Source organism: Lissotriton helveticus, chromosome 9, assembly GCF_964261635.1.
Source record: "Lissotriton helveticus chromosome 9, aLisHel1.1, whole genome shotgun sequence".
Taxonomy (NCBI): Eukaryota; Metazoa; Chordata; class Amphibia; order Caudata; family Salamandridae; genus Lissotriton; species Lissotriton helveticus.
In genome coordinates, this window is record NC_136070.1 from 838,765,814 (window position 1) to 838,777,540 (window position 11,727).

Genomic DNA, 11,727 nt, shown 5'->3' on the forward strand with positions numbered 1-11,727 from the left:
TGCTATTCTGTTCAGGAAGAGCTTTTGCTAAAGATGGGGCAGAGAGTTGCTCAGCCCTACCAACCTTTTCAGGAAGGACATCTTGAATTGGGGCTGTAGCCATTACAGCCCCACTAACCTTTCCATTGGAATTCACCATTCTAGAATGGGTTTCCTGTTCAACCGCAGCCCAGGCTGAGATTTCTAAATCATTACCAAGTAGGCAGTCTACAGGCAAGTTTGATGACACTGCCACTCTCTTTGGGCCAGTGACACCTCCCCAGCTGAGACTTACTACTGCCATGGGATGATTTGTTTGGATTCCATCAATGTTTGTTACCTGGTATGTGGCACCTGGTAAAAGTTGCTTAGAGGGGACTATACAGTCAGCCACCATGGTGATGCTAGCCCCTGTGTCTCTAAAGGCTTCAACTTTCAAACCATTGATGATGGGTTCTTGTCTATATTTGCTCAAGGTATTTGGGCAATCAGAGAAGTTTTAAACACAAGAACACCTAGGGGTCTAGAATAAGGTACCTTTTGTACCCTTAAACCGCAGCGCCAGCTTACTGGAAAACTCTAGTAGGGGTAGGAAAAAAGATGCAACTAAAATAAAGAGGTGTAAGTGATTGTAACAAAGAAACCCGCTCGGTTTTAAGGATTCCCATCAAACACTTGTATGATCAAATTCTATCATTTGGTCATCCTCAGGGATCTGGCGTCTCTAGATCATTGAGACCCAAATGTCCCTTGTAGTTGAGCGGGGTCAATGCCCACAAGCCCACACATTTTCATCGCCACGCCATACCATGAAAATATCATCGATATAACGTTATATCGATGATATTTTCATGGTATGGCGTGGCGATGAAGAGTCCCTTGTGAGCTTTCATGAATGGCTGAATAGCCGGAATAGATTCTTGAGATTCACTATCGAGACGAATAAGGAGAGGATCACTTTCCTGGACCTCTCCATTTTTGTAACATCTGAGGGCCTGCAGAGTGAACTCTTCCGCAAGCCCATGGCCAGGAACTCTCTTTTACTGTTCGAGAGTCAACACCCTAGGTCCCTGCGTGAGAACCTCCCATATGGACAGTTTCTCCGGGTCCGCAGGAACTGTTCCACTCATGAGACTTATGGCAAACATGCCACCAATCTTTGTCGACAACTGCAGGTTCGACATTATCCCACCACCCTGGTAAGGCGCTCACTGAAACGAGCAAGCAACAACAACCGCGACGCCCTCCTGGAGATACCGGTGGAGAAGCCACCTTTAACCAGACTGACTTTTGTTAGCACTTTCAATGAGAAGTCAAATCTAGTGCAGAAAATTGTCAGACGCCATTGGCGCATTCTTAACAGTACCACTGATAAGATTGAACCCCCAGTGTTCGCCTTCAAGCGCTCTAGAAATCTAAAGGATTGCTTGATACATACCCGGCCACGGGAAGTACGGAGGGAGACTAATGACACTCTGTGGCAACTACCACCGGTACAGGGGCACCACCCCTGTGGTGGTTGCTCTATGTGTGGGTTGACACAGAAGACAAGCCAAATAGATATAGGGACTGGGCGTCCGTGGTTTCTGAAGCATTTTTCCAACTGTAACAGCACAAATGTAATATACATTCTCACTTGCCCGTGCAACAAAAGATATGTGGGCATGACGACCCGCAAAGTACGCACCCGCATGCTTGAACATAAAAGTTCTTTCAAATGTAAGAAAACGGTGTCTAAACTAACCAAACATTTTTTGGAGCTCAACCACAAAGAGGACGAGTTCAGTTGGGTTGTCTTAGAGAAACCATTTATACCCAATCATGTTACGAACCTCACACGGTTTCTCTATTTGAAAGAACAGAAATGGATTTATGTATTACGTCTAGAGAGCCAGGGACTCAACGACGAAATCCCTTGGACCACCTTGTAATGACCATGGTAGTACTGTCCATTAGCACCATACATGCTGCGCTTAATTCAGAGGTTTTTCGGGGTGCTGATTGTCTAGATACTTTTCACGGAGACACAGTCTGTTTATAATTTGTGAGTGGTCACCTTAGGCAAACTAAGTAAGCTTGAAGCCCCCACTGGGATCCCTACTATGCGCTTTTCATCTTAATTCATGGGAAGAGGCTCAGCGTTTCTTAATATAACTTGGTAGGGTTCCAAATAGTGGAGAGTGTGGACTATGTTGTTCTAGTATGTAAACACTTTCTCTAGACAGTCCCCAGCATAAGAGAGTAGGTCCTTTATGGCTGGAGCGCTGTTTCTTTGTTTCTTTTTTTCCCCTGGGCATTTGGAGTGGAACGAACTACAGGAGAGACGTGATTGACGTCATTCTGTAGTTCGTGAGTCTCGCGGGACTCTGGTAAGCACCACTGCGCATGCGCTCAGCCAGCACACTACCATCAGTGATGGCCTTGGTGGATCGCGGTGTAAACAAGCAATGGCGGCGCCGTTTTCCAACAAAAGCGGTCAGTATTGTTTTGCGTCCCGCGATTGACGGGAGCGGAGGGCACGTCCCTATGGGCGGGTCCCGGCGTCGGCTTTTAATGACCGACACCTCTCCCCCTCGTTGCCTCCCCCTGACTCAGTTTTCGACTGGGGCAACGACGGAGAGGTAAGGTTTTGCACTGACAGACTGGGGTGTATGCGAGTAAGATTGTCTGGCATGCCGTTTCTGTGATAACACTGAGACCTTATCACCTAGCAGTGTATAAAGAGAGGTACTTTGATGTACTTATGACTACATTTATTGACTACACTTTATTGACCATTATATAGGTCAGTAACTACTAGTTGAGAGTATTGTTATGAGGTAGAGCTAGTTTTTCTTGAGTTAGTTGTGAAAAGAAGTATATTTAGAAATAGAGGCATGACACATCGTGTGGAGGCAGAATATGATAAGCAGGGTAGTACACCTTTGCACTGTATTCCATTCCTGATGCCTCGCATTTCTTTTTAGAGCGTGGCCTCCCCTTTTTTCCTGAGTTAGAGTCCAGGTGAGGTGAGGTCTACTCCCCGGCAGAACAGGGTGAGTGGTACTTTTTGACCTTTTATTAACACTGGAGGATGTAGGATTTAAATGTGAGATGTTCTGATATTTAGGGTGTTTGTGTTGTTTTCTGTAGATCACTGATTGGAACCTTCTGTACGGCGGAGTTCTGAACCCAAACGCTGTATCCTTTGTTTGGTTATTACACTGGATCTGTAATAGTTGTAATTATTTGTTTTTTCACTACGCAGTAGCAACGTTGTGAACAGGGCCCTGATGAAAACCTTGGGTCCTTCCCTATGAGGTTGAAACATGTTGGCCTGACATGCAGTAATTTGCTTCCATACTGCATCCTTGCACTGTTCATGTTGATTTTAACTCGGAAGAGGACAGCGTCTTAATAAATCTACTGTTCTGCCCTCTATTCTATTTTAAATTCACCACTTTTTCTTTTTTTGCACTGCACTTATACCCATCTTCAGTCTATCACTGGTTACTGAGTGCTTGTGGGCATTGACCCCGCTCAACTACAAGGGACATTTGGGTCTCAATGATCTAGAGACGCCAGATCCCTGAGGATGACCAAATGATAGAATTTGATCATACAAGTGTTTGATGGGAATCCTTAAAACCAAGCGGGTTTCTTTGTTACAATCACTTACACCTCTTTATTTTAGTTGCATCTTTTTTCCTACCCCTACTAGAGTTTTCCAGTAAGCTGGCGCTGCGGTTTAAGGGTACAAAAGGTACCTTATTCTAGACCCCTAGGTGTTCTTGTGTTTAAATCATTGTGCTGGGGGTTCCACCTAGGCATGGTCTTTAAACTCCCCTAAGACCCTGTTTTCCTGTTTTTGTAGTACTTTGTGAGCAGCTGATGGCTGCGGGTCTTCATTGGATTATACTAGCTTGATAATTCAACACTAGGTATATTTATACCGAATTGAGCTCCTTGATTTTCTACAACTGCTCGGGGGATGTTGGTTCCCTTTGGACATTTACTCTCACTCCACTATTAATCCTAACATAATGGCAGAACGCAGTGGTTTGGCATATGATGACTCCGTTTTCCAATCCATTATGGACAATATGCCCAGTATCCTAGACTCCATCCCTACACCAATAGTACATATAGCGGATGACTGGACAAAGGCATTGACGTTAAAAAAGGCTCATTCCCGGACCCAAGCACACGGGTTAGTGATGGCCGAATATGCAAGGGCTAGCTGTGCACCACCGGGCCTTTTGGTTACTAATGCTCCCCGTCTTTTTCTATCAGATAAAGAGTTCCTAAAAGATTGGTCCCTCATCGCATGGCGATGCACGAGGGATTGGCTCATTCTTATCATAAGTACCGCAAAACGTACATGTGACACTTTACTGATAGAGATCCAAGTCCTGGAGGCACACATTAAAACCACTATTTCTACCACTACTGTTTTTAAAAAACAGAAGGAAGAGTCGGATAAAAACAACAAAGACTTTTATGACCATATCTTACAAGTAAAGATTGACAAATTCAAGAAAGATCTGGCAAAGTTCAAACTAGAGGTGGTATATCCCTATACTAGTGATTCTTACAAAGCACCAGAATATAAAAATAATGGCAGGAAGAATGGCTCAAATTATTCAGGTTCAGGGACGGACTCTGATAGTGATCAGGGTACTAATAATCCCACACCGTTAGGGAACAGAGGGCGAGGTAGGTCCCGTGGGTTCCAGAACCACAGTGGTTTCCAACCAGGACCAGTTCCTCCCTGGTGGCAACCATCTCCATGGGGCCCCACGCCTCCTTTCCCTTATCAGTTCCAACCACCGATGGGCCCTTATCCTGGTTACCAGAACTTTAATAACCAGTCTTTTTTAGGTTTTGGCCCCAGGAGGTCAAGAGGCCGCAGAAGGGGAAACCCACCCCCACCCCCACCCCCTCAACAGGTGCACTGGGAAGACTCAACTGGACCACACACGGGGACTCGCAGTCAGACGATAAGGACTGTGCCTCAGACTTGAAGGTACCTGCAGAGAACCTGGTTGTGAATCTGAGCAGTCGCACCCTGAGTGACAGTGAAGAACATGTCCTTAATAAGGGCCTAGGGTTTGTCATATCCGACAGAGGAGACCCGTTCAGAACACAAACTGAATTAGCTCAGTTTTTTCGGAAGCTGAGGCTACACTACTTCTTCAGGGACAAAACTTCAGAGGTTGTTGACAAAAACACAGGGTTGAGGCCTAAATCTACCTTCTTGCCCCCCATTCACACTGTTCCTCCACATGTGGCTACTTTTGAAAGGGCTGTAAAAGAGGATATTGAAGCCATCTGGACAGGTGGTTCCATTAATGGATATTGCAACATGTCGAGGGTAGACCAGCAGGCCGTACAAACTCTCATGCGAGACCCTTCGATAGTCATAAAATCTGCCGACAAGGGCGGTGCCATAGTGCTACAAGACACCGAGGTATATAGAGCAGAATGTCAGCGTCAGTTGAGTGTTGAGAGCTCTTACAGACTATTGGCTACTGACCCTACGAAGAGATTGATGGGTGAAATCCGCTTACTAACGGAAGAAGCCTTAGCAGAGGACTGGATCACACTACATGAGTCCCGATTTTTACAGGTTGAACATCCTGTTGTCCCCTATTTTTATACCTTACCAAAGGTGCATAAGGCACAGAGACCACCGCCTGGCAGACCGATCATTTCAGGACAGGGCTCTGTCTTGGAGCCGCTATCAGAATTTGTTGACTATTTCTTGAGACCCATAGTGTTGACCATGCCTTCCTATCTAAAGGACACGAAAGATGTCTTGCGCCTGTTGCCAGGGATTGATTTCAACCAAGAGACTGACATTCTTGTGTCTATGGATGTTGTATCCCTATACACTTCCATTCCCCAGGATGACACTTTGAACGCCATATGTTCCATCTTGAATTCCGTCACCCTGGATACCATAACACCGGTTCCTTTCATAATGACGCTAGCTAGAATGGCGATGAAAGAGAATTATTTCAGGTACGAAGAAAATCTGTACCTACAAATCTCTGGGACGAGCATGGGCAGCATTTTTGCGCCGAGCTTGGCTAATTTATATGTCCATACTTTTGAACAACAAGAAATACTAGCATCTGACAACCCTTTCTCATCATCGATTGTTTGTTACAAACGTTATATCGATGATATTTTCATGGTATGGCGTGGCGATGAAGAGTCCCTTGTGAGCTTTCATGAATGGCTGAATAGCCGGAATAGATTCTTGAGATTCACTATCGAGACGAATAAGGAGAGGATCACTTTCCTGGACCTCTCCATTTTTGTAACATCTGAGGGCCTGCAGAGTGAACTCTTCCGCAAGCCCATGGCCAGGAACTCTCTTTTACTGTTCGAGAGTCAACACCCTAGGTCCCTGCGTGAGAACCTCCCATATGGACAGTTTCTCCGGGTCCGCAGGAACTGTTCCACTCATGAGACTTATAGCAAACATGCCACCATGGAGATACCGGTGGAGAAGCCACCTTTAACCAGACTGACTTTTGTTAGCACTTTCAATGAGAAGTCAAATCTAGTGCAGAAAATTGTCAGACGCCATTGGCGCATTCTTAACAGTACCACTGATAAGATTGAACCCCCAGTGTTCGCCTTCAAGCGCTCTAGAAATCTAAAGGATTGCTTGATACATACCCGGCCACGGGAAGTACGGAGGGAGACTAATGACACTCTGTGGCAACTACCACCGGTACAGGGGCACCACCCCTGTGGTGGTTGCTCTATGTGTGGGTTGACACAGAAGACAAGCCAAATAGATATAGGGACTGGGCGTCCGTGGTTTCTGAAGCATTTTTCCAACTGTAACAGCACAAATGTAATATACATTCTCACTTGCCCGTGCAACAAAAGATATGTGGGCATGACGACCCGCAAAGTACGCACCCGCATGCTTGAACATAAAAGTTCTTTCAAATGTAAGAAAACGGTGTCTAAACTAACTAAACATTTTTTGGAGCTCAACCACAAAGAGGACGAGTTCAGTTGGGTTGTCTTAGAGCGGCGGTACTCAAAGTACGGCCCGCGGGCCAGTTGCGGCCCGCCAGACCTCTCGTTGCGGCCCCCCAGGGAAAACAACAACAGTCACGGACTTCACCATTACTGCTGTTGTGATTCCTGGGGGGGGGGGCGCATTTACCGGGCATGCGCAGACAATTAGTGTCTTGCATGCTGACCTGTGCCCCCGCCCTCACCTGCTTGCATGCTGACCTGCGGCCCCCGCCCTCACCTGCCGCTGTGACGTCATAGGATTGCGTTGCGGCAGGTGAGGGTTTAAAAAGAATGGCACTTTCAATTTGCTCCCTTTGTCTACCACAGCGCCGACAACAGCAGTGTGTGCCCAACTGAAGGGGATGAGATTCAGTGCCCCGTGAAAATAATTGCCGCCTCGCCTCGCCTCAGAAACAAGTAAGTGTATGCAATTGGCATCAATGTTATTGCTGGTCCCCCGTTTTTTTAGTTCTATTTATGGACCTTATTAATAACCCAAAATGTAAAGATATCCTTCGTGGTTTGTTATAAATGTGAAGTTATTCTTCGGGATCTTCGAGGGGGCTAAAATGTTTTATACATGTTTTGCATATTTATTTATGTGCAACCGACTGTAGATGGCGCTGTTTTTTTAAAGTACGTTTGAAAATCGTGTGTTTCTAAACTTAACCGACCAGCATCAATAAACGGAGCTTAGCTGTGGTGCCATTCATGTGGCCGAGCAGGTCACTGGTTTAGAATCCAGTTTCAGTACACACTTGGGGCAAAGACGGAGCCATCCTTCTGTAAGGGAGGGCCCTTTATCATGATCTAGTGATGAGAAAATTCCTCCGTGAAGCTTTTGTTTTTGTGCGTGTTTTCACAGTTCTATGCTTGACTGTGACATGGTGAGTATGGTGACATGGGACATCGACACTGACTGTAATGCCTCAAAAGCATCTCCTGCCTTTTGCTTCTTTTTCGCACGCCTCCCTCAACCAAATCCTCCATGGCGCCCCTACCCCGAGCTTACTTGTGAGGACTGGAAGCTGCCTTAGCTGACAGGCTGCTCTGTAATGCCTACATCCCTTTTGTGCGCCTCCTTTGCTCCATTGCTTCTTGGCTAATCCCCATTGCTTTACTCCGCCTGCATCTCACCTTCTCCTCCACCCCCCAGAGTCTTTTATTTAAGATTATTTTTTATTTCTTCGGAGGGCCCAGCAGTTGCCATTTGCTGCCAGGCCACTCCATTATATACAATGAACTTTTGCCGGTTTAAGCGTCATCTGCCATCTTAGATGGATATTTAAAGACAAAAGAAAAGCAATAGGCACAGGGATGAATAGTGACAAACACACATGCATGCATATGTCATTATGCATGCACACACATACAGAATTGTAGGGTGAGTAGCAGCGGCCTTATCAACGTGCCTTTTTTCTTTGCCAATGCTATGATTTTGCCAATTGACAAAAAAGTATTTACAAAGCCAATATGTCAACAGTGCAAAATCTATTGGCTTTGCCAATACTTGTTCGCATATGTGGGCAATGATAGCACATTGAAAAAATGGGTTAAACTCCTGAGAAGTGTCTGGTTTCGTTTTCTTGGCACACTATAAAAGGAATCAAATATTTAACAAGAGCCCTTTTAGATCCCATGGCTGCTTTTCAGCAAATTTATGTGAAAATTGGGCTTTAAAATGCACCCTACAAGGGCCTGTGTTACACCCGTGCCCACAAGACAATCATCTGTGTCACAAAGCCGCACTCTGGCATCGCATGTTCTTCCATCCATCCTTCGGGATCTTGTTAGTGCTATATAAAACTTTATAAATAAATAAAAATAGAATATTGTATAATATCTTGCACTCAGAAATGAAAGTTAAACGAATAAAGGATTTTTAAAGCGCTCCTAATACCAAAGTTGTCTAGGCACTCGCCAAAAAGAAAGAAAAAATGAAAGACAACACTCATGAGGAATTGAGGGCAGCAGGGGATGTTTACTGATTAAAAAGCCAGCTTTTCAATGCCTTTCTAAAGGTCCGTGTTTCAATACTGTTGATGATAAATAGTGAAGCCATACACAAAACATGAGCAATCTAACACCAATTAAAATCATAATTACCAGGGTAACTGCAAACAATAAAGGTATAAATCAATTCAAAATTCATTTTTGTTTGCCTTGGGTTCTTTCCTTTCTAGATTTATGAATACACACATTCCACAGGTATTTGGAAAGCTAAATGCTAAGTAAATTTAGGCAATAGCTTCTGTCATTCAAATAAATGCTGCCTTTCATACATGTCCATACACTCGTTTCATTTTTCAACTCAACAGCAGCACAAAGTATTTGACGTAATTCCAAACAGGCTTGTTTAACTTCTTTCACAGTTTCATCATTTCAGAACTGAAGCATTTTCAATTTTATATATTGCACACAACAAAGGCATAGTTGTTGCTTATTTATCTTATGCAACTAACAACTATCGGGGTCTCCATTTTCGCCCTCCGGGTAAAAAAAAACCCATCTCAGTAGCAGCATCACTCAAAGATTCTGATGTAATTTCAAATAGAATGGGTTTAGTTCTTTCTCGCAGTCATCTTTTCAGAACTGAAGCATTTTCAATATAATACTTTTATATACAACAAAGCCATAGTTGTTGGTTATTTATCTTATGCAACTAACAACCATTGGCAAAGCCAATAGTCCTGACTTGTTGCAGGTATAATGTTACTGGTTGTATCTGATATATCTGACTATAATGACAAATTAAATACCAAAGAGGGGAAAGAGTTAAATTCAGCTTCTGCATAGTTTTTTTAACTGGAAGGGTTTCACCCAAGAACAAAACCTACAGTAGACTCAGAGACACCCTGTGCTATGGCGCAAATATGTCTCTCGCGCACAGTTGGTGATTTCAGCACTAGTGCTAGGGAAAGGGGAGAAGAGTGTCATATTTCTGTAAATATGGCACTCTTCTCCTCTCCTTTTCACACAGCGCTTTTGCTGCACTGCTCTGCATGAATAAGTGGTAAATCTGGCACATAGTTTCACTTCTGCAGAGGAATTTTGCAGGGAAGTAATGCCTCTTCCTTAGCGACTGCCAGAGGGCAGGACTCTCTGCCCCAACGACTGCCAGATCGCAGGGACCTCTCTACCATATGTGACCTGCCAGGACCTCTAGACTTCTGTTCACTATTGCAAGTGGCAGGATATTTTGCTTAGCTACTACTTCACCTGTCTGGGTAATATGGAAAGGCATTAGAGGTAGTGGATGCACTGTACAAATGTAAACTTAATTTATTAAGAAAGGGTGGTCTCATGTTATTTCTTTCTTCGTTTCACTAATGCTCTCAAGTAGGGGGATAGCTGTACATGAGAAATGTGATACCAAGATGTTTCATTTGTCAAGTGCCAATATCTAATTATAAACTTGAATGCACAAATGAATCTAAATATGTGCACATAGGGCACTGTCAAAATATGCTGTGAGAAGTAAACACTAAATGTGGACATTTACATTTTTTAACACAAATTTTATTTTCAAACATGTTTCCCCCCCAAATAGCAGCTCTCCAGTGTCACCTCGTTGCTTTGTGAAGAGCTCTGTATTTAAGACGGGGTCGTGCCATCGGTCGTGAGACGGGGTCGTGCCATCGGTCGTGAGACGGGGTCATGCCATCGGTCGTGAGACGGGGTCGTGCCATCGGTCGTGAAACGGGGTCGTGCCATCGGTCGTGAACACAAAACCTGTTTCCCTGCAGTGTTCATAGAAACCCAAAAGAAATGGCATACAGCCCGGTAACAAAGTCTTGCAAAAGACCCAGATCCATACAGAGTGAACACAGGGTGTTCCATACTTCGTGGGAAGAAGAATATCTTTTTGTGGAATGTCCAAAAGATAAAGCTACTTGTCTCCTTTGCAAAGAAAAGGTTAATGTGCTCAAAAGATATAACCTGGAGCGGCACTATAAAACACGACATTCTGACTTCACAGAAAACTTTCCAATGTCCTCAAAACCGCGTTCTGCGAAGGTGGCATCACTAAAGCAAGCCCTTCTTTCCCAACAAAAGCTCTTTCTGTGCCAGATGAAAGAATCTGAAGCTGTAACCGAGGCATCCTTCCAAATTTGCTACTTGCTAGCAAAACATAAAAAGCCATTTACAGACGCAGAGCTGGTTAAGAAGTGTTTTCTCTCAGCAGCAGACATTTTATTTGCGCACTATCCTAATAAATCCAACATCATGAAGGAAATAGGGGCACTACAACTGTCAGATTCCACATGCACACGTAGAATCGAGTCAATGGGTGACAATGTTCTCGCACAGGTCATCAATGCTGTCAAGATGTCCCCTTTCTTTAGCATTGCTGTTGATGAGTCCACAGATGTAGGTGATGTGGCTCAGTTAATGATTTGGGTGAGGTATTTGGATCAAGAAATCATTCCAAAGGAAGAGCTCCTCTGCCTATTGCCATTGCATGGTCACACAAGAGGAGAGGATGTGTTGGCCAGCATGTGTAATTTCTTTGAATCTCATCACCTGCCATTGAACAATCTTGTAAGTATTACTACAGATGGGGCACCCTCCATGATTGGACATGAGAAGGGGTTTGTATCTCTGTTAAGAAAAAAACTTAAATCATCCACTTTAATTGATTATCATTGCATAATACATCAGGAAGCATTGTGCGCGAAAATAAAACAAGGACAACTAAATGATGTTATGAAGCAAGTTGTGAGA